Source organism: Chiroxiphia lanceolata, chromosome 4 (genome assembly GCF_009829145.1).
Source record: "Chiroxiphia lanceolata isolate bChiLan1 chromosome 4, bChiLan1.pri, whole genome shotgun sequence".
NCBI classification, from domain to species: domain Eukaryota; kingdom Metazoa; phylum Chordata; class Aves; order Passeriformes; family Pipridae; genus Chiroxiphia; species Chiroxiphia lanceolata.
This window is the reverse complement of record NC_045640.1, coordinates 9,254,855-9,274,921: the sequence shown is the minus strand read 5'-3', so window position 1 is coordinate 9,274,921 and position 20,067 is coordinate 9,254,855. Positions and strand designations below refer to the sequence as shown.

Below are 20,067 nucleotides of genomic sequence, written 5' to 3'. Positions count from 1 at the left end.
ACAGGATGGGAGCCTCTGTGGTGGGGGATGAGGAGCTGGTGGGGCCTCCCCAGGTTGGGGAAAGCTGTGCCTGCTGTGGGGCAGACACATTGGGACTCATGAGGATGTTGCTTTTCAGGTGTGATGCAATAGCTGTCCTGACTTCTCAGGACTCCCAGTTGCTCCTCCCGCCACCTGCTTCTCCATCCACAAGGACCTGACATGAAAAGTTCAATAAGTGACTGCCTGGCTTATTTCTGACCTCTCTCCATGCACGTCAGATATGTAAGTACATTCTCCTCTTCGAGATTTCAGTGCAGAACTTGCCTAAGACAGCTTCAAACAGAAAATCCAAACTGGGCAGCAAGATGCTGGTAGTGAGAAACTGGGACCATTAATGGCAGCATAGCACCAGCAGGGGAAAACAGCATTAACATCTCCTAGAAAGAGCATCTCCTGTGCACAGTCAAGATGAGGCTCACCCACTCCTTCCCTGCAGGTTGGGGTGCTTGTGGCCAGATCCCCCTTGCTCTGGAGCTACTGCTGCTCCTCTTCTGCTGCCCTGTGCCAGGTGAGAGCCTCTCATAAGCTGGAAACACTGTGCTCAAGCAACTCAGGCCAAACCCCCATAGTTTCAGCAAGCAAAACCAGCCCATCCTCAGTTACACTGGCATTAGTCAGTGGGCACACTGCTCTGGGGATGAGGATGCAGCTTAAAGAATAGGCTGTGCTTTTGGGGTACAGGGGGGTCAGCACAGTCACTCTGCTGTGAGGTGTCTTGTCCAGAAGAAAAGCACTGACTTTCAGTGCTCTGGAGCAACATGGTTTCATCCAGGGGAAGAGGACCCCACCACAGGAGAAACCCCTGGTGCAGGCAGTGGCCTTCTTCCAGAATGCTAAGCATAAGAGAACATGACTTGGGCAGCAGCTCCATCTTTAGCACCAACCCTGCCAATCAACCAAACCCAAATGCACGACACATCTCTGTAAAGACCAGAGTTAAACAGCCCAGGTGGGTGCTCAGGGGTGCACAGCATCACTTCCTCTACAAAACTGGGGGGAAAAAATTATTAAAACAACTCAGAGTACTCTGTCACTGGAGGAAAGCAAAGCACTGGAGGGGCAGTGGGAGGTGCCTCCCCAGCTGCTGCCTGCAGGACAAATTCACCTTGTGACTCCACAAAGCCATCAGAAAGAAACGGGCCAAGGTCTTCCCCGCTTCCCTGCAACACAGCACAGCTGCCAAGGAAGAGCCAGGTACAAACAAAGGGTGGGGAACCAGCCCAGGTTCACCCCAGCACACCGGGCTCGTCCCCAACTTCAGAGCAATGCACAGCTCCAGCGACGCTCACTTTTGTTCCCCCTGCAAGTCATTTTGCTGCTGCTATCTAGGCCAACTGCTAATTTTTAAAACACCGGGGCCCATCTTGACCCATTTATCACGAGCAGTTAAGATGTCTCTACTCCACTGCTGCGTTGACAGTGTGGCTTGTTCCCCTGTGCTCGCTTGGATCTCACAAAGTAATTTATTCAGACACGACCCCAGATGAACACCTACAAGCACTGAAACCCAGCAGCCGCCCTCCCTCCGAATACAAATCACAGGGTAGAGAGCTCACTGCTGTTTTTACACTGTTCCTCACGTGGTGGTGGTGCCCAAGGCACTCCCCAGCCCATCCATCACACCCCTGGCCACATGGCAAGCACACCACAACATCAGGGCCGCAGGGATCCTCACCCCTACATGCATGGCCATTGCTCCTGTGGTGCAGTCTCAAAAGGAGGTTCATCCCCAGCACCCACCCAGTTGTGAGGTAGCCCCAAAAAGCTCCACAAAGCAGCCATCAGCTGGTATCCCCTGAGCTGCAGCCAGCAGCACAGCTGTCACATCCCCCTCATCCAGCCCCATGGGCAGCAACTCCTCCTGGAGCTGCTTCTTCAGCAAGGTTGTCTCGACTTCCTCAAACCAGAGACACAACCTAGGTTCCTCTCAACCTAAGGTTACACAATTGCTTCCGTGACTGCTTCCCATTTTTATTCCCTGCTTTCCCTTCTTAGCAAACACCTCCTCTCTGTCTCTGCCCACCAAACCTGAGAGGCTGCTAAAGCTCACTCAGCAACACTTCCCACATTTGTAAAACGGCACATTTCTAGTACTTTGGGGTATTCTACCTATTCAAACCCCAAATCTGGACATATCCACCACAGCAGACTCCCAAAACCTCCACATTTCCAGTTCCTCTGACTGCCCTTTCCATACCCCCACCTCTGTCCCTCCCAGCAGGGACTGGCCCTGGTTGCAAGCAGGATGACAGCAAAGCTGTGCTCCTTGTTAGTTTTTACTTACAACTTTAAAGCTTAATTATAATGATTTTGAGTTCAACGTGAAAAGAAACAGTATCTGGCACATCTCCCAGTGTGTGTTGTGCACATAACGCTTATAATTAGCCACAGACAGGACACATCTGCTCAAACAACATGAGTCGTGTGCAGCTCTCGCTTACACCAGCACCACCAGGCCCCAAAAGTTCGACCCTACTGCCCACCTCGTGTCTGCATCTGCTCCAAGGATCACCGGTGGCCAGATCCTTCACCTTACTGAAGACACCTCAAGTTCCCAAAGGTGGCTACAAGCCTAGGAACAGCTTTCCCCTGTGGGGTTGTCAAATCCCTCCTTTAGGCAGCTGCCTAGAGGATTTGCCACTGAAAGCTGTCTTGGGATCACACCACATTCTGCTGACCTTGGGCTGAGACTTTCTCTCCTTTGGTAAAACCCTCCAGCTTCAGAGCAGGAGTGCTGAAGGTCTTCAGTTTGCTTTTTACCTAAACTCAATTAGATGACCTTTAAAAGTCCTTTCCAACTCAAACTATCCTATGATTCCAGGTTTTCCGAAATGCTAGCCAGCTGCAGCTCCTCACCATGTCCACTCTTCCAGTAGCACTTATTCTGGAGCAGCATAGAAGCACTCTGGGAAAACCACCCTGCACTGCCACACCCCAGGGTTTGGGGGGGGTGTGTGTCTCCTCCCCGCCTTTTCTTGACCGAGGGGATTGATTCAGAGCTTGGTTTTGAACTGTTTCCTACCTAGGATGAAACAAACTAACACATCTCACCTGTCAGTAATGAGCAACAGCCTTGTTTGCAGCTCTATTAATAGCAGGAGCTGACGTTTTACTCTCTCACATGCTATCTGAAAATAATCACTGCTGCAAAGATAAACACAGACCCTGACAGCTACAACTCTCCCTACCCCTTTCAGATACTCATCTTGTGGCAGCATCTCTGTCTCTGCCTTCACCCTCATTTGCAGTCCACCTGCCAAGCCATCACTATGGTCATCCAAAGAAAGCCCTTCTAGCTCTCTCCAAGATCTGTTCTTCATGGATGTCTTGCATGTAACTAGAGCTGCCCTATGAACAGCACTCTGAAGCACTGGAAGTACCTTCCAGAGGCATGAGCTGTTCCCAGCCAAACACCAAGCCTCTTTGCAGCACTGTTCTCTGCTTCCTTCAGGGTTGCCAACTACAAAAGTGAGGAGAAGCGGCCATGGAAAACGCACCACCACCTTGCTTAGCTCTCTCCACTCCCTCAGCTTGCTGCCTCACCACACATCATCAGGAACTTACAGGCAAAAGACATAATAAAGGAAGAAACCTTTTTACAATGATGGTGTTGTGAGGCACTGGAACAGGATGCCCAGAGAAGCTTTCAATAGAGCACCTATGAGAAAGGCACAAAATGGCTTTGATGTATGTAACAAGGAACATGATTCTGGGTTGTTTATGCTTCACAGCAAGGTCAGACATGGTTCCTCAGCTCATGGTACCCAGGGCCTGAAAGCATACAAGATGGCAGTGTCTTTCTTCTCTAAATTTAAGGATGATTCCCAGCTTTTGAAGACCAAAAGAGAGCATTCTTCTAATCCACCCACCCATCTCCTAAAGCACAGGCTGCCCTCAGGCTCCACACACTGCTGCTGGTGCCACACCCCGAGGACTTCCCTGGAGCGGTGGTGGCACGCTGGCCACTTATTCCCAACTCCTGCCAAGGAGGACATGCCATGCAATTCTCTGGCTGTGCCTGCAAACCTGCTCTCCCACCCTCCTCCACTGTCATGAGCTGCACAGCTCTCCCCCACACAGCCGACAAGGATGGATGGTGGGTGAAAATAAATTCATTTATTTTTGCTACAAATTCTTCTACACCTTTTGATGAATAAAGGCCAGTGGGTGGATGGGTGGAAAGACTGGAGCCAAAAGCAATAGCAGAGAGTACTGCAAGAAGAGAGGGGAACAGAGAGACATCAGCCTTTCCCACCAGCCTGAGTCCTACATGACTGACAATAGCAGGTTCCCACACCTTTCCTAAGGCACTCAGCACTCAAGGACCACTACCCCAAACTCCAGAATTTAACAGCAATGTGTTGCTTTGAAAAAGCAAAGCTCTGTCTTCCAGGTAGGTACTTTTCAAATCCATTGTTTCCTAGACAATTCTAATATTCCCACAAGAACAAGCAAAGCTCTGCTTCTGCCAAACATCCTGAACTCACAATTGGGTCCTCCCTAGTGCCAGCACCTACACACTGAGGAGTGACTTTTCTCAGGGCTGGAGAGGGGACAGAGCAGCTCCTGCAGCCACCACTGACTGTTGGTGCTAATTTTGCACGGATGGGAAGAAGTTTTCCTTGGAAGTATGTATGAAAGGCCCAGTCTTCTCCCTCTTTCTTCGGAGGTACATTACTATCTCCTGCAGCAGAGCTGTCATTAATTCTCAGAGGCTTATTTGTGGAACATAATTTCCAGACAGACATGCAACTTCTCAAGGCAATATCCCTCCAAGCACTGACTGTGACTTTCAGTTCTGCTTTGGCATGTCACAGTGACACAAGTATAAGCAATTCCCCTCTTGGCTCAAAGCTGTCCCAGGTGATGTCCTTGGAGCACCCTCCAGATGAGAGGACTAGCAGAGATGCTCAGCAGTTACCACTGCCACTGCTGGGAAGGCACCAGGCGAGCATCAGCTCCTCTGCATGCTTATAGCAGAGCCAGGAAAGCATCCAGGGACTGGCCACTGTGAAAAAAGGAAGCTGATAGTAAGAGAAACTCTTTTGGAAGGCCAAGCCTTCCAAAATTAAAAATAGGAACCTGCATCCGTGGCAGAGATGTGACATGCAGGTGTGAGCTCTGGGATGGGGAGGGAGGCTACCCACAGGCTCAGTATGTGTCTTCAGGGCTTCGCTGGGAGAAGCAGCATCCTGCACAAGGCAAACACCCCTCTCCTACATTTCCCTCAGGCTTCTACAAAGAGGCAAAAGGGGGAAAAAAAAAATCAAAATAGCAAAAAAACTCAAATTCATCCCCATGCTTTCCATAGGACAGGATCTGCAATTGCCTGTGTCCCTTGTTCTTAATATACCTACATAAAGGCTTCCCAAAAGTGACAGCCTTGATAATCCCAGAGATCCGAATGCCCCCGACTCCTCCCTGCAACCTGCTGACATTCTATGGCACAACCTGGTGTGACACCTCTGCATGGAAACACTGGGACACAGGAAATGCAACACGCTGTCCCATCATGAAGCTTTAAATATTTGCCCTTGGAGTCACTTATTCAGCCTCCTGTGCCATCTCTTGATGTGATTTTGGCCAGAGCAGCAGCCCTTTGAGCCAAGCAGGGATGATTCAAGCAGGGCAGTACAGAAGGAACCAGGGGATCCTGCACTGGACACAGTGCAGTGCCATTATTACCTATTTACAGATAACCCATTAAAAAGCCCCGAAGTTCAGTGTCTGGCCTCTCCTCCTGCCAGCACTATTTATATACATCACTGTCAGTGAGACAGACTATGAGTGGCAGCAAGCGGACAGAGCCCCCAGCCCAAAGCTGGCTGTGCCATGGCTGTGTGTGGCTGATGCCATTTAAATCCCTGCCCTTTTATCCTGTCTGGGTTTTGAAGAGGGAGCAGAAGAACTACTGAGCACTTGAGGCAACTCTCCCTCCTCCTTCTCCTCCATCCTTGGTGAAATGCAGGGCAGACCAGCCGAGTTAAATCAACATCAAGGGAGAAAAGAGGTTCTTCTGGGGACGGCTTGGCTGCTGTGATGTGAATGCTGCCAGCAGGAGGAGTTTGGGGCATGGACGTGGCACAGCGGCTGCCACCCAGCCAGACAGGGGTAGCCTGAGCACAGGGACTAACCAAGGACAGACAACAGCTGTCCCTGCCACTGACTGCAGCTGCTCAGCTAGCCAGGATGGGGAGGGATTTATGTCTGTGTTTATGAGGTATACCATTATCCCATTATCCCTCCTTACCTCCATCTTTCCCGTGCGTTGAGTTTCTCTCCTTTCCACCTTTCTAGTTTCCCTTGGCTTCAAACAGGGCTGCATGGCAGCTCCCGCAAGTTCTGCTAATAACTCTACACTTGACTTCAGTTAAAGGCATTCCTGGAGGGCTCCTACAAAATAATGGCATTTCAGTGTAGTTCATGTCTACAGAAACTGGGTGAGATGCGAGAGACCCCGACTCCAACACTCCTGACATGCACAAGCATCCCACTGCACCACACAAGGCCCAGGCATAGGGGAACAAAAAACGTCAGGGACACAGGAATTATTTATGCATGAAATTAGAAATGCTGTGAGACTCCTTCCTCCTCATAAATAACTCCACATAACCTACCACTGCAGGACTTATTGCCCTGTTATAAACAATTCCCTGCTGGAAGAGCACAGGGCAGCGCATCTATATGCCAAGGGTGGGTGACATCCCTTGATTCATGGGGTATCTGGGCAGCAGGTGATAAGATCACCTACACAGCATGAAGAGAGATGGACGATTTGGTTCTGAGCAACCAGTTCATCTACTTCTCCATACGCCTTCTTTTCCATCCTGGTTACCTTTCACCTGTGTTGTTACCGAGGGCTGAAGCTACTTGCGACAACCCCTAAGCTCAGGCAAAGCCTCCAGAGCTGCAAGCAGCAAAATCAGTGGGATGACAGCGACATCCAGCATTTGACCATATGTCCATGGAACCACATTAGCTACCAGAAAATGCTGTGACCACATTCTACCACAACAACGGGTCTCAAACTGCCCCAGGAGACAAGAATTCAGAGGTGGCCTCTGCATCTGACAAACCTGAGCATAAAATGAGAGACCAGGCAATGAGGTTTTGGACTGCAGGTAACAGCTGGCCTAAACATCTGTGCAAACCCAAAACCATATCTGTATTCAGACTGGTATATGCTGTAGCGTGCCAGTGCTGATAAACCTGCAGAAGCAGCACATGCTGTACAGGTGACAGTCCCACTGGGGGGTTTTGCTGCAGCCCAGGTTTACCTTCACCTGGGGATGGAAAGGGTGGTGGGGTTGCAATTTAGAGTAACAGTATGAGAACTGACTTTCATCAGTGCCTGCTCCGCACTTCCTGATGGAGCTGATCCTTCCTCAAAAGCACCCAACTACTGTACCACAGGTATTCCATTTTGGGGTGTCAAAGCCCCCAGAAAACCCCTAAGATGTTAATGGCTAGCTATAGTTTACTTTCACTCTAATATTTTGACAGAAGAAAATAAAACCCACATTCTGTAGCAAAGAGATTTCAGGAAGTGGCCAGGTTTGGTCCTAAACAGCATCTCCTGCTGTCACTGCTGGGGACATAACCTAGCAGGCATTCTAATCTTCTTAAAACCTTTGCTTTAAACCTCACCCTGTTCCTTTGAAATACCTCTATGACAGTTCCTGCCCACGCACCTCACCCTGCAAAGCTTTGCGGGGGCCCAGGCTGGACGTCTGGATCAATGCAAGCTGTTAGTGGCCATGCTCCCCATGTCAGCACTTCACTGGTTGACTTTTCAAACAGGCTCCAGTCCCCCGGGGCCCATAGTGTCACTGTGTGTGACAGCACCAGAGGGGGGCTCAGCAAAGCCCCAGGAAGTGCTCAGCACAGCGCAGGAACAGGCTTTTGATGAGACAGCTAGAAATCCAGGCGGTGCTGCAGATGGGATAAAGACAGCCCTTCCAGCACATTTCAGAGGGTGCTATATTAAGAAGTGTAACAGCAGGACTTTAAAACCTTCTATCAGGCTCTTTTTGCTGGCCATGCTGCACCTTGAAAAGCAAAGACTGTAATAAAGCCAATGTATAACAACTGTTCGAGAAAGAGCTGCAGAAGCAGTTGTGGGGGATTAAAAATTGCCTGGTTATCTGGACAGATTTAGCCTGGCCCATCTCTCTGCTGCTGAAAAGAAGGACACAACACTGACAAGGGAGATGGAATAACCACTGCTGTAGTGAACCAGGGCTCTCTACCTGCTGCTGGGTCATCAAGGGAGAGTACAGACTGAGAAACCAGGCAGTGCCTGTGGGTTTGGCGTGTGAGCAATTGTTATCAATAAGCAAAGAATTAAATAGCTTAAAGGAGTGAATAAAGACTAGAATATGTGATTTTGGCCCGGCATTGTCCCCAGGGCTGACTGGATGATGAGTCCCGGCACAGTGGAGCTGGCTCAGCAGAACAGACTGGTCTGCACAAATAGGAAAAACCAGGAAAAAGTATTTAAACTACTTTCAGAGTAGATGTTCCCCCATGTATGCAAAATCCACATTAAGCCTATCAACTGCAGAGTCAGACCTTAACTAAACCAATGCTTTATATTTTAGACTGGTTTTTAGTTAGAAGTTTAAAGGAAAAAAGAAATCAGGCCCTTCTGCCAGCTTTGATAGCCTGGGTCCTGCCAGCTCCAAAAGACTGATGTAACAATTAGCTCCTCGTTAGTGAAATTAGTTTATAAGATGAAATGTGCTGCTGGTTGTGTTTTAAGCCAGCTCCTTAAAAGGGCATCGTTAAGGCTCAGTTTCCATCTTCTACATCAATCTTTCACTACATGGCTTTATTGTTTTCAAAAGGTACTGAGTTCACCTTACAGCAATTTCCACTTGCAAACACTGAAAAAACTGGAAAATCTACAATTAGTAGATGTTCTAGAATTCATTATTTGTGGGCTGACTTTTCCTTTATATGCTTTACTGTAAAAAGGGATAGAGCAATAACCATTGAATGTCTTCCTTTAGCTTAGCAGTTGGCCTAGCCATAAATCATGCAGGGAAAATGGATAGAATCGATCTGATTTTCACCATCCATCATTACTTGTCTGCTCTAAATTTAGCCAAGACTCCCTTTATTCAACAGAAGTGCCTGTATCTACACAGGTATTGCACCAAATGCTTCACAGCAAAGAGGTTTGTTTACTAAGGTTTGTTTACTTAAGGTTAAATAATAAACGCAATTCTGAGCTCTACAAAGATTTCCAAGGAGGTTTATGCTGCTCTGAAGTCAACCAGCTTCAAGGTAAGTCATGTTCTGGGAGAGCCCCTTTTCTGCAAAAGATCACAGCAAAAGCCTACAGAGCTCACTGCAACCAACTATTTTCAGTCAGGAACAAGGTAGGCAAGATGAATTACACCCAAGATGTAGGTTCATACTTAAGATATGGCATAATGGTGCACTAGGACAGAATAACATCTGTGCATGCAAACTCTTTAAATCACTCAAAAACAAGGCTGAGAGGTACCTCCCCTCCCAATAGCATGAGGTGAGGCAAAGAGAGCAACTAAAAACATTTACATACTTAAAAAGTGACAGACAAACCCTGAAAGACAACAAACCAAACTTTCCCCACCCAAAATCAAAACACAGCCCCAAACAGGACTACATTGCATAGATTACTCTTAGGGGCATCAGCATGGCAGAGTTGGGAATAGGCCACCCCTGGCAGGTAATTGACTGCATTTTGTAGCATGTAATCCCAATGCACAGGACTGGAATCCCCAAGTGCTCAGGCAGATGCTGGCTGGTTCTGCAAACACCCCCAAATCTACATCTGCAAGGCAGACAAGTGACAGAAAAGGCCAAAAGCACAACATTCAGCTGTGAGCTGGGTAAAATTGTGTGCATATATTCAGCCAAACCATGCTGTACAGCATATTTCAGTGGTTCCAAACATGTTTTTTCCCCCCCTTAGCACATTCCTGTTACCCTCACGAGCCTCTAAGTGGGAGCTTTCCTACCACAGCAGCCAACGAGCGACAATGATGAAGAGCAGTGAGCAATATTTCTGGTGCAGAAACACCAAGCAGAAAAGTCTCAGACCTCAGGGCAGCTCCTCTGCTTTCCTCCCTAGGGTGTGCTGGGGATTGACAGAGAGGGACTGCACTTCACCAAACCCCGCACGGCAAAGAGAAGCCACCACAATACTCTCCTAATACCAATGACAGATACAGCTCTGCTGCATTCAAAGCCTCTCCTTCTCCAGATTACCTGAGTTTCACAAGAATCCTACCTTGTTACTAACACAATGAATCAAACCTCCCTGACCTCTAACTTTCCATTGTATTAATAATCTGCAGGAGTGAAATAGCAGTCACAAGGAGTTATATTTCCTCTGAAACCACAGTAAAGAATTTATTACTCAACACAGAGGAAGACATAAGAAAAAAATAAAAGGTTCAGGGCACAGATTTGGTACTAACTACAGTCTGAAGTCAGGTAGTACATGGCTTGATCTCCTTGAGTCTATTGCAAAGAATAAATATTTCTTCCTATTTCTAGCACAACAGCTTGAAATGGTGCTGCACACATACCCTTCCCAGAGCACAAGCATCCAACCAGGACACCAGTTATCATCACTTGGGACCAACCCACCCCATGGTATCAAAGCATGTGAATAGTCACCAGCTGCTGCACCAAGATGAGCCTCCCAAATCCATTGCAATGGACTGGGAAGAGCTCAAGAGTTGAGGAGTGAGGGTGGCACTGAAGGACATCTCACAACCTCTGTCCTCCACAGCCACTCATCAAAGGTGTTCATTTGGGCACTTCTCAATGAAACCAATCCTGCCTGACCTGTCCTGGTCAAACCTATTCCCCTAACCTCTGGGTAAGGAGCAGGTGGCTAAATAATAAGGAAACTGAAATGATAATAAAGCTGCTAAGGAGAATCAGGCTTGGGTCAATTAACTTCAGCCTCTCTGCCCTGCTGCCATTGAGGTGGCACATTGTCTCTGCAGAGATGCTCATCCTGGCATGGAAGATGATGGAAAAAAGAAGAGCAAGGCCTTTCTCTTTGAACAGTGCTCTGACATGCACTTCTGACATCCAAGGCTAGAGGTAGCAACAGGACTAATACAATTCCTGACCCATATAAATAAATGAATAAATAACTACCAGACCCCCCTGGAAGCAAAACTTCATAGTATCCCTGAAATGCTTTTAACACCATCATGCTTCTAACACTGGAGGCCTTCCTAAAGCAATGACTACAACAGGCCAACCAGTCCATCCTACTTGGGAAGAGCAGGGAAGGAAGCACTCTCCCCTCCACACCCCGAGGTGCTCCCCAGTGCTGCTGTGGGGCTGAACCTGATCCACTGACAGCTGCAGGTGCCTCCTGGCATCTGCACCTTCCCACATCTCCAACCCAACTCTCAGCCAGGTGGGTGCTGACTCCAATGACCAGACAAAATCAGCAGAGGTACCACTGCGTTCTCATCGTGCTGTGCTTGTAAAGCCTGGTTGCAGGCGATGCTGAGCCTTCCTGTGATGGTGTCTGGGGGTCTTCAGCCCTTCTGAGGTAACTGGGGTGTTGGGACAGCCAGGACTCCCAGGGACACTACTGCAATGAGTGCTCTTTCTTTGAAAATAAGCACAGGCTTTTTTTCCAGCAGGAGAAGCCTGTGAAGGCAGCCTACAATCCTTCAGGGACCACCTCCCCATGGCCACCCCACTGCAGCTCCCACTGTAAATGAACACCTTGCTTCCCTGCAACCCTCTTACTTCTCCACATTTACAGTGAATATTTAATCTCTGGGGGGCTGTTATATTTATACCTAACTCAGCCAAACAAAGCCCTGGTGTAAGGTTGCTCCAGCGTGTCCCATGTGTGTATGCCAAGGTAAAGGGCTCTGTTGGAGCCCTACACAGGAAGGAGGAAAACATTGGGTCAAGACTTCACCTCCTGTCACGAGTCATAGAATCCTACAGTGGTTTGGGTTGGAAGGGACTATAAGAATTATGTAGTTCCAGCTCCCTGCCATGGGAAGAAATACCTTTCAATAGGTCAGGGTGCAGACCCCAGCAAGGCCTCCCAAGTACCACAAACCTCCATCACCATTCATTGCTTCAATCTTTAACTCTCAGCAAACCAACAGCAATGCCCCATGTAAAGCCATACCCCTGCTATGGTGCAGAAAAACACATACCTGGATGCCCACTCTTGTTAAAATCAACACATTTCTATATCCCTCTCCCAGCACAACAAAACCAATATGGCTTGGGTATAATTCTACTGAACTCCACCACTTCAGACTGAAACTAGCACATTTATTTAACGTGGCAGCATAAGAAAATTCTACATCCATAAATACATGAACATCTGTCAGGCTGGGCACAGACAATGGACCTGTTGTGGATGATGCATTAGCAGAAAATGAAAATTACATGTGCAAATCTCTACATCTCTAAAATTAAAAAATGGAAAAAACCCACTTTGCCACGTGTTCAGACTACCATGCCAGACCAATCAGGTCAAAACATCCCTACAAAAGCCTAATCCAAGATCTCCTGTGATATCCATCTATCACCACCTTACACTTCACATCCACACGAATGGGGTTCCTTGGAGCCCCAGCCTCAATATCAGTCACAGGAGCCAGTGATTTGAAAGACATCTGTAAAATAAATTAATGGAGTGAGTAGGTAACAGGCCACATCTCATTCCATCGGGAAGACATACGGGAAATGAAGGGCAGGCTGTTCAAGGCCAGTGAAAGTAGATACTTTAATGCCGTGCACCATCAGACTGTGGCAAGCTCATTCACCAAGGATCTGTGGAAGGGGGATCAACTTACAAATATGAGCAGCGCTACTGCAAGAAGAGGTGCAAGTCCACACAAATCTGGGTAGAAATGCAGTATTTTGAAGATCTGTTGGATTTGCTCAGCTACAAAGACAACACTAAATGCCCTGTACCCGATGCTAAGACAGGGCAGAATGAATGTATCTAAGAGCAGGTTCACAGCTACAAGTCCTTTCCAAAGCACCAGTATTCCCTAAAACATCATAAATTCATCTTGCAGGCAGCTGATAGCACACACAGCAAACTCCACTGGTTCACTCCACCACTGCACTTTCCATTTATGTCACAGGTCTCCACTAAATATCCGAAGAGCACTTGGACCTATACTGAAGGATGCCCCTAAGTAATACACTCAACTCCCAGCAAGAGACAAGGGATTTCAGACCATGATTAAGTTAAAGCAAATGCTCCACTGAATCTTTAAGCCAAACTGTCCCAAGAGTTCAGTCTCAGTGAATATGGGGGGTTATGTAAGGTTTTTTTTTAAATTTCACTGAAATCCTCTTTAGCTGAGTTATCCATGAAAAATGTTCCCACTTCTCAAGAATCCTTGCAGATGCTTTGATGTTTTTCAGACTACTGATGGCTCAAAAAAAGCCCCATAAAACCTGATGATGGCTTATTCCCAAATGAAAATCACTGTCCGAGAGGCACAGCTTGATGTTATCCCCTGAACACTGGCAGGTTCTGAAACCACACCACACATAGATTTTCATAGCCATTAAGTGAATCTAATTCACTTTACAGGCAGCAAAAGCTTGAAAAGGTGTTTTACAAATACCCCTTTTAAAGAGTTTGGATTTTAAAAAAAATCTCTCATTAGCATCCCTATTGTACAACAACTTACTCCCTGCTCACCTTCCCCCTTTAACAAATCCCACCACTAACAATGTAATTCCAACAAGGAGGACTTTACTAGCCAGGGATCTGCCGTGCTTTTATTGCTATTTCTAACTAACAATCATCTGAATTGCTTAGCACTTAGAAATGGCAGGTGCTCCAAACCAGGCTGTTTTCTAAAGCTTCTCTTTGCAGTTCTACTATTTAACATTATTTTAAATTGAAAGACTACAGATTTAGGTCTTCCCTGGATTCCCACTAGAAGTGTTACACAGTGTTTCTGATGCTGTTATCTAGTTCCAGGGAGGATGAACAGATTTGGCACCTCCAAAAAAAGAACAAAAAGCCCTGATCTCAGCAAATGAAGTGGTTTGGTTGGGTTTTTTTTTTCATATTCTGACTGCAATAATGATTTAATATATCCTGCTAAAATTCTTCCTGGGAAGAATTAGGTTTATAGGAAAAATCATAGCAATAAGGATCAACAGATACATCTGGAAGTGATGTGGGTCAGATGCTCTAAAGAAGGTGTAAGAAATCCTGTTGTAGGCAGTTCATTTGCCTTTAGACAAAATGTTCCCCCCCCCATCGACAAGTGGGTTTTGTGCACTGACGCACTGTTTTCAGCTTAGCAGACACAATATCCTCGTGCTGCTGACTTCTATTTATTTTATCATCTTTGCTATTCTGAGTCTTCTACCAAAAAAAAAAAAAACAAACTTTTACTCACCATGCAAAATATCTGAACAATAAACTAAGAGAAAGAAAGTACATATACAATGAAATTAGGCAAAGGGACATAAATTTAAAAGTATAAGGGGAAGATCAGAGATACAGAGGGATGCTGTGTATGGGACCACCACTCATGGGAAATGCCAGAAGTGATGAATGAAGCCAGAACTAGACCAGACAAAAATCACTGGAGAATTCAACACAGGGCTGGACAATAAAGCCAATGAGAATTCAAAGGATACAAAATGCAAATTTTGCAGTTTAACCCAAGACTGGAAACGTGGCGTACAGAACTGCTGTGGTAGGGGATGGACATGAGGAAAAAAATGAAAAAAAATACTTCAAGGAACCACTATTGGTTCCCAGTAGCAGATGTTATTATCTGATAGTTCTTGAAACGAGTGTTGAATGCAAGGTGCACTGAGGAGCCACTAACAGCCAGACAGCTGGTCCACTGCCCCCCATTTCAATTAGCAGTGCTAGCACAGAGCCCAAGAGCTGCAACTGTAAAAAGCAAATAAACTTGCATGGCTGATGCTGGTTTCCAAGTCAGGCTTCGAGCACACTGGCAAGAGAGAGCGGGAGCAGCTTGTATAGCTATTACCGGTGATCGAGGATAAATCTAGGCAAGCAGCTTGCTTAAAAATGCAGTTTTTGTCAACGCAAAACAATTTACACATTTGTCCTGGATTCACCAAAGCTGCAAAATGAGAGGCAGAGGAAAGGCAGGCTGGCACTAATCCCGCACACAGCTCAGCCCCCAGTAAGGCTGGCCGGGACACCAGCACACTTCTCGGTCCTCCCTGGGATCACGGGCGATGTCCCAGCAGCCACGACTTCAGAGATGAAGCCTCTTGACACTACTTCTTCAACTACTACAGCGGTGTAAAATACCTAAATATGTAATTTAAACAGGGCCTGGGATCCAGGCAATCCCAGCACTGACTCAGTATAGATTTAATAGTGCCACGCAAAGAACAACAGAGGGACCTGCCTGAGGGGTAGCAAACACTAACTGTATGATGGCTCTGCCATAATCAGTATTTTTTAAGCATACACTTGGGTCTGACCTTTGCTTCTTAAGGAAGCCTGTAACAGAGCCAATAGTTTCGGTTTGGGCTGAAAAAAGCATTATACTCCCCACTAAACACAGATACTTTCTTCTTCATAGTGAAAAAATGCAGAGGGAGTAGTGAATCAGCTTGATTTGGACCAAAACTATCCTCCCTTTTACTTTGCAATTCCTGAACTGAAAAATCATTTTCTCATAAAACCTCTGGTTTTCAGTTTTGCCACTTGGATAAGTCATAGAAACAGCACATGAATTTCAAATGACAAATATTACTTGCAAGTTATCATTTCAAGCAGGACACACTGATGTGCAACTAATGCACTGTATTATTCTATTAGCACTTACACTGTTGCAAATCCAATTTTAAATAACCATATCTCGTGTAGCCACTTAAAAATACAACTGCAATATATGTTTCCCGTTACCTATTTTGAAATGTCTCCTTTTACTCACAGAATCCTACTTTAAAGCAGAAGCCCAGCTTAGCACTAAACCATGGGAGACCCAGGTCTAAATTTTAGAATTATCCTGTAAGAAATAAATTTTTCAATTTTTGAAAGAAACACTCTTCAGTTATAGAAGACAGTGAATGATACTGTATATGCTGTCATAAATTGTTAATTGATTGCTGGGGTCCAGCAGGTCAATAGATGACTTAAAAGAATGGCTCAAAGCCATCTGTAACAGACACCACAGCTTGTACCTGGTTCTAACCAGACCACTATGAACTAATTTTTGATGCACCCTTATTAAAGGACATGAGGCTTCATGGTGATTCCACTTGGCCCTTAGCAAAAAAAAAAACCAACAAAAAACCCCCACACAAACAAACAAAGAAACCACCAAAAAGCCAAAACCGAAACCCTATTATTTGGTTACAAGGAATAGATTTGTAAATAGAAACTGGGTAAGACACGCTGCTATCTTTAGATTCTCTTTAAGAATCCTTTCATTAGCCACCTGTCAGGACAACAAAATGATTCCTCAGCTTTCTACAGGGGGAAAAAAAAATTGGAAAAAAAATATCTAAAAATACATTTGAAGCTCCCTGTTTCACTGATGCAGAAAGTGACAACAAAGGCTCGTACATCCCTCGGCTCATCACAGGACCAGATACCAGCAAAACACTCCAAGTCTCTCTCTTTACTCTAGACTGGAAGGGAGTAGCATCAAACATGTGATTATTTGTAACAGATCCCCAGCACTGCACTACCAAAAGAAAAGCACATGCTTTCGGATACACCAGTAAACAATGCTGAGAGCTCCCGGAGCTCGTGGACACCCTGACAGTTGTTCCCACCCAGAGTAATTAAATATGACCTGCCCAAATCAAGATCTCAGCCTACAAAAGGAATTTCAGAAATCCACTCTGAAATTTGGGGAGATTTTGAATGGTTTGTCTTCTTAAAAATCAGGCCATCCATTTAGACTTTTACTTGAAAACAGTATTTTTCAGTTTATTTAGAGGTCTTCAAGTAGAGAGCAATGCCTAATGTCAATTTCTGAAGTATTCAGGCTGCTGGTCATGCACATTGGGAGGAACCAACTTGACCACAGACACTCTTGGATAACCCTAAGAGGCTGAATGTAATAAATAAATAATGTGCTTGGGAATAAGATTTTTCAGTTCATGCTCCTACACCCAAAATTCAGTGTCAAGAGGGGTTCAAAGCTTTAAACCTTTAAACTCTTGCCACTAGTTAGATATCTGACACAGAATCTAAATTTAGACTATTATGAAAATCTTAACCTGAAACAGACTTTTGGGTAATTGTTTTAAATTTTGGTCATTCCTAAGAAAGCAAGAGAAAAAAAGAAGAGCCATTGAAAACCCTTTATAAGAGCAATACATTTGCATTTGAACTTGTGCTGAAAATTCTGGAGTCAGAAAATTTTTAGGTTTACTTACTAAGACAGTCATGAGAAATTGCATACAGCCATGCCAAAAATCATCCAACACTGGAGAAAACATTAAAAAAACTACTCAGAGTCAGAAAAAAACCACCCCAGACCACCTGATGTTCCTGCCTCCATGTTCATAGGTCCCAGTGTGGCTTGTTTGCTGGTCCTGAGAAGCTAACTGTGCCTAAAATACTAGTAATGTTCAATTTACACAACTGGTTACTTCTTGTACTGAAGATTAATGACCAGCACTGGCACATACTGGGGATTTTAAACATCTGTAGGCAGAGCTTACGTTCAGGAGCATCGTATCCACCCAGTCATGGCTACAGCTCAAACACCACTGCATTAACTGATGGTCAGGTCAGTGAGGGACTGACTACTTTTAGAGAGAATTTTTGAACATGTGGACAAAAAAAAAAAAAAAAAGATTGTATTGCTCTGCAAAATTTACTATAAAATCTATTTTCTTCTAATTTTGACATGGGACCGTGCCAAAGCTTGTGGATCTAAAGGAAGAGTTATTTTTGTGTTATGGATACGTGCATTGAGGAATGGGTTTGTGCACATGTTCCTGCTCCAGTGATAAATAAATAGAAAGGGAAGGCAGGCTGCAGCAGCTTGCCCATAATGCTTATCCCATTAGCGTGGATGACACAGCCTGGAATCCACAGACTTCTCCCCTTAAGAGGCAACTCCAGCTTTGCCATGTTGGCCCTTGGCTGACAGTGCCGCACTTCTACTCTGTACTACCCGAACCCCCCCAAAGTGGAAAAAAAGTTAATAATAGAGGTTTTGTGGGGTAGAAAGACCCTGAAGGCCCTCCAGTGGGTTGAGCAGAGCTGCCCAATGTGGCTCAGCACTGCAAGGAACCCAGGCTGTGTCACCTCCAGATCTACACAGCACTTATCTTTAGGGCTGCTGGGTTGGGCTGGGACCCGGCAGAACTGCCTGTGGCCAGGGCAGCCCTTGGTCAGCTCTAGGAATGTGGGATGGGGGTTAGGAGCTGGTGCCAGCAGCGCTGTGCCTTGCTCACTGTGCCCATGCTCCTTGCTTGCGGGACGGGGCTGCCTCCAGATGGAAAAGCCAAGGCTCCAACGCAGCAAAATGAGGCAGCCACACGTGATAGAGTGCCAGCGTCAGATGAGGTGGGTTTTGAGAGGCAACTCAACTTTAAAGACATTTTACATTATTCAAATGAAACCAAAATATTTCAGTCCATTGCTAACACTGGACAAAGCACATCTCTAATGCTTGGAAACACAAGTTGTTTTTCCTATTGCTTACTGAGAAACTCTGCACTGGCAATGAGAGATGCCAAACCAGGAAGTTCCTGTGCTGCTAAATTGTCGAAACCCAAAAGCAACAGTGAGACTTGCTGAGCAGCAGCATCTCTGACTGTCCTCTGGCAGTAGGCCAGCTTTGGAAATACTTTCTGACAAAATACTTCACACTATAAAATACATGAAAGGTCTGTAATCCTAATCTGGTAGGATCTTATACGGAGATTGCATCCCCTGAAGCACACTCACGGAATTGCAGAGAGATGCCAGCAGCGAAATACTCACAGGACAGACCCACCTCTGCCTGAGGAGACCCAGCCTCTGTTCCCAGCAGCGGTGTGGAGCAGAGCTGGAAACACCCAGGCAGAGATAAGGACACAGCCTCTCCCATGGGTTTTCCAACTCCCAGCCCCACTCCGAACTCCTCACCGACCTATGCAGTGTGTGGGAGAGGCACAAACGAAAATCCCAATACAGGACAGACAGCTCAGGGGTTTGGCAGATGCATCAGGTCAAGGCACTGCATAAGTCAGCAAGAAATGCTGAAGATAGGGATGCTTCAGATTCCAGCTGCCTCTTGGGCACTGGGAGTGGGGCAGGGCTCTCCAAAAAACACATTCCTCCACTGGGAAGCAGCAGCCCTGAGCCTTCTCTGGCGTCAGGTAACTAAGCCCTTTCTTTGCAAAGCAAGGGCTGCTCTATTCTTTCCAAACAATGTTATCATTTGGCAGCTTCCCTCCTGCTTATCTGTCAGCCTGAGCATTACCCAGAATGTGGAAGAACTGGGCTCCATGGCCGACCCTCAGCCCGGGGGCTCAGTGGTGGGGAGAAACACTCCCCCTGGCCCCCTCTCCCTGGGGCTTCCAAAGTGTTTGGGCATGACAGAGCAATCACAGCTCTGGGGCTGAGGATCTCCTCCCAGGGTAGACCCTGTATTTTCCCTGCACCTCAAAACTCACTGGTGCTCATCCCACAGCCTCTGCAGGGCTAAGCACCCACAGAGCAAGGTTAACAGGAACCACATGATTTATACCCAGCTGTTCACCTTGCAAACATCTGGGTTCAATCCCTCTGGCATTGAATCCACTTCCAACTGGCCTGATCCAAGAGCAAAATGCAAGTATTTGCTTGTTACCCAGACAAACATCCCACTGAACTCAAGGAACACCTCAAAAGGCAGGAGCAGCAAACAGGATCTCATCTCCTCACACCACAACTCTGGCTCCACTTCAACTGGTGTCCTTCTGGAAGAAGGACACGAAACCAAAACCTCTGCCAAGAAGGGCAGGTCATCCCTCCACTGGGTTCGACTGAGTACTGTGCCACCCAGGAGCAGCAGAAAG

The 20,067-nt window shown here is 46.4% G+C and overlaps 1 protein-coding gene across 1 annotated transcript in view; it reads right to left on the bottom strand.

Annotated features, from left to right (window-relative positions):
- NAT8L (N-acetyltransferase 8 like) overlaps positions 1–20,067 on the bottom strand; it is a 35,771-nt gene that overhangs the window by 8,774 nt on the left and 6,930 nt on the right. The gene's annotated exons all lie outside the window — the stretch shown is intronic.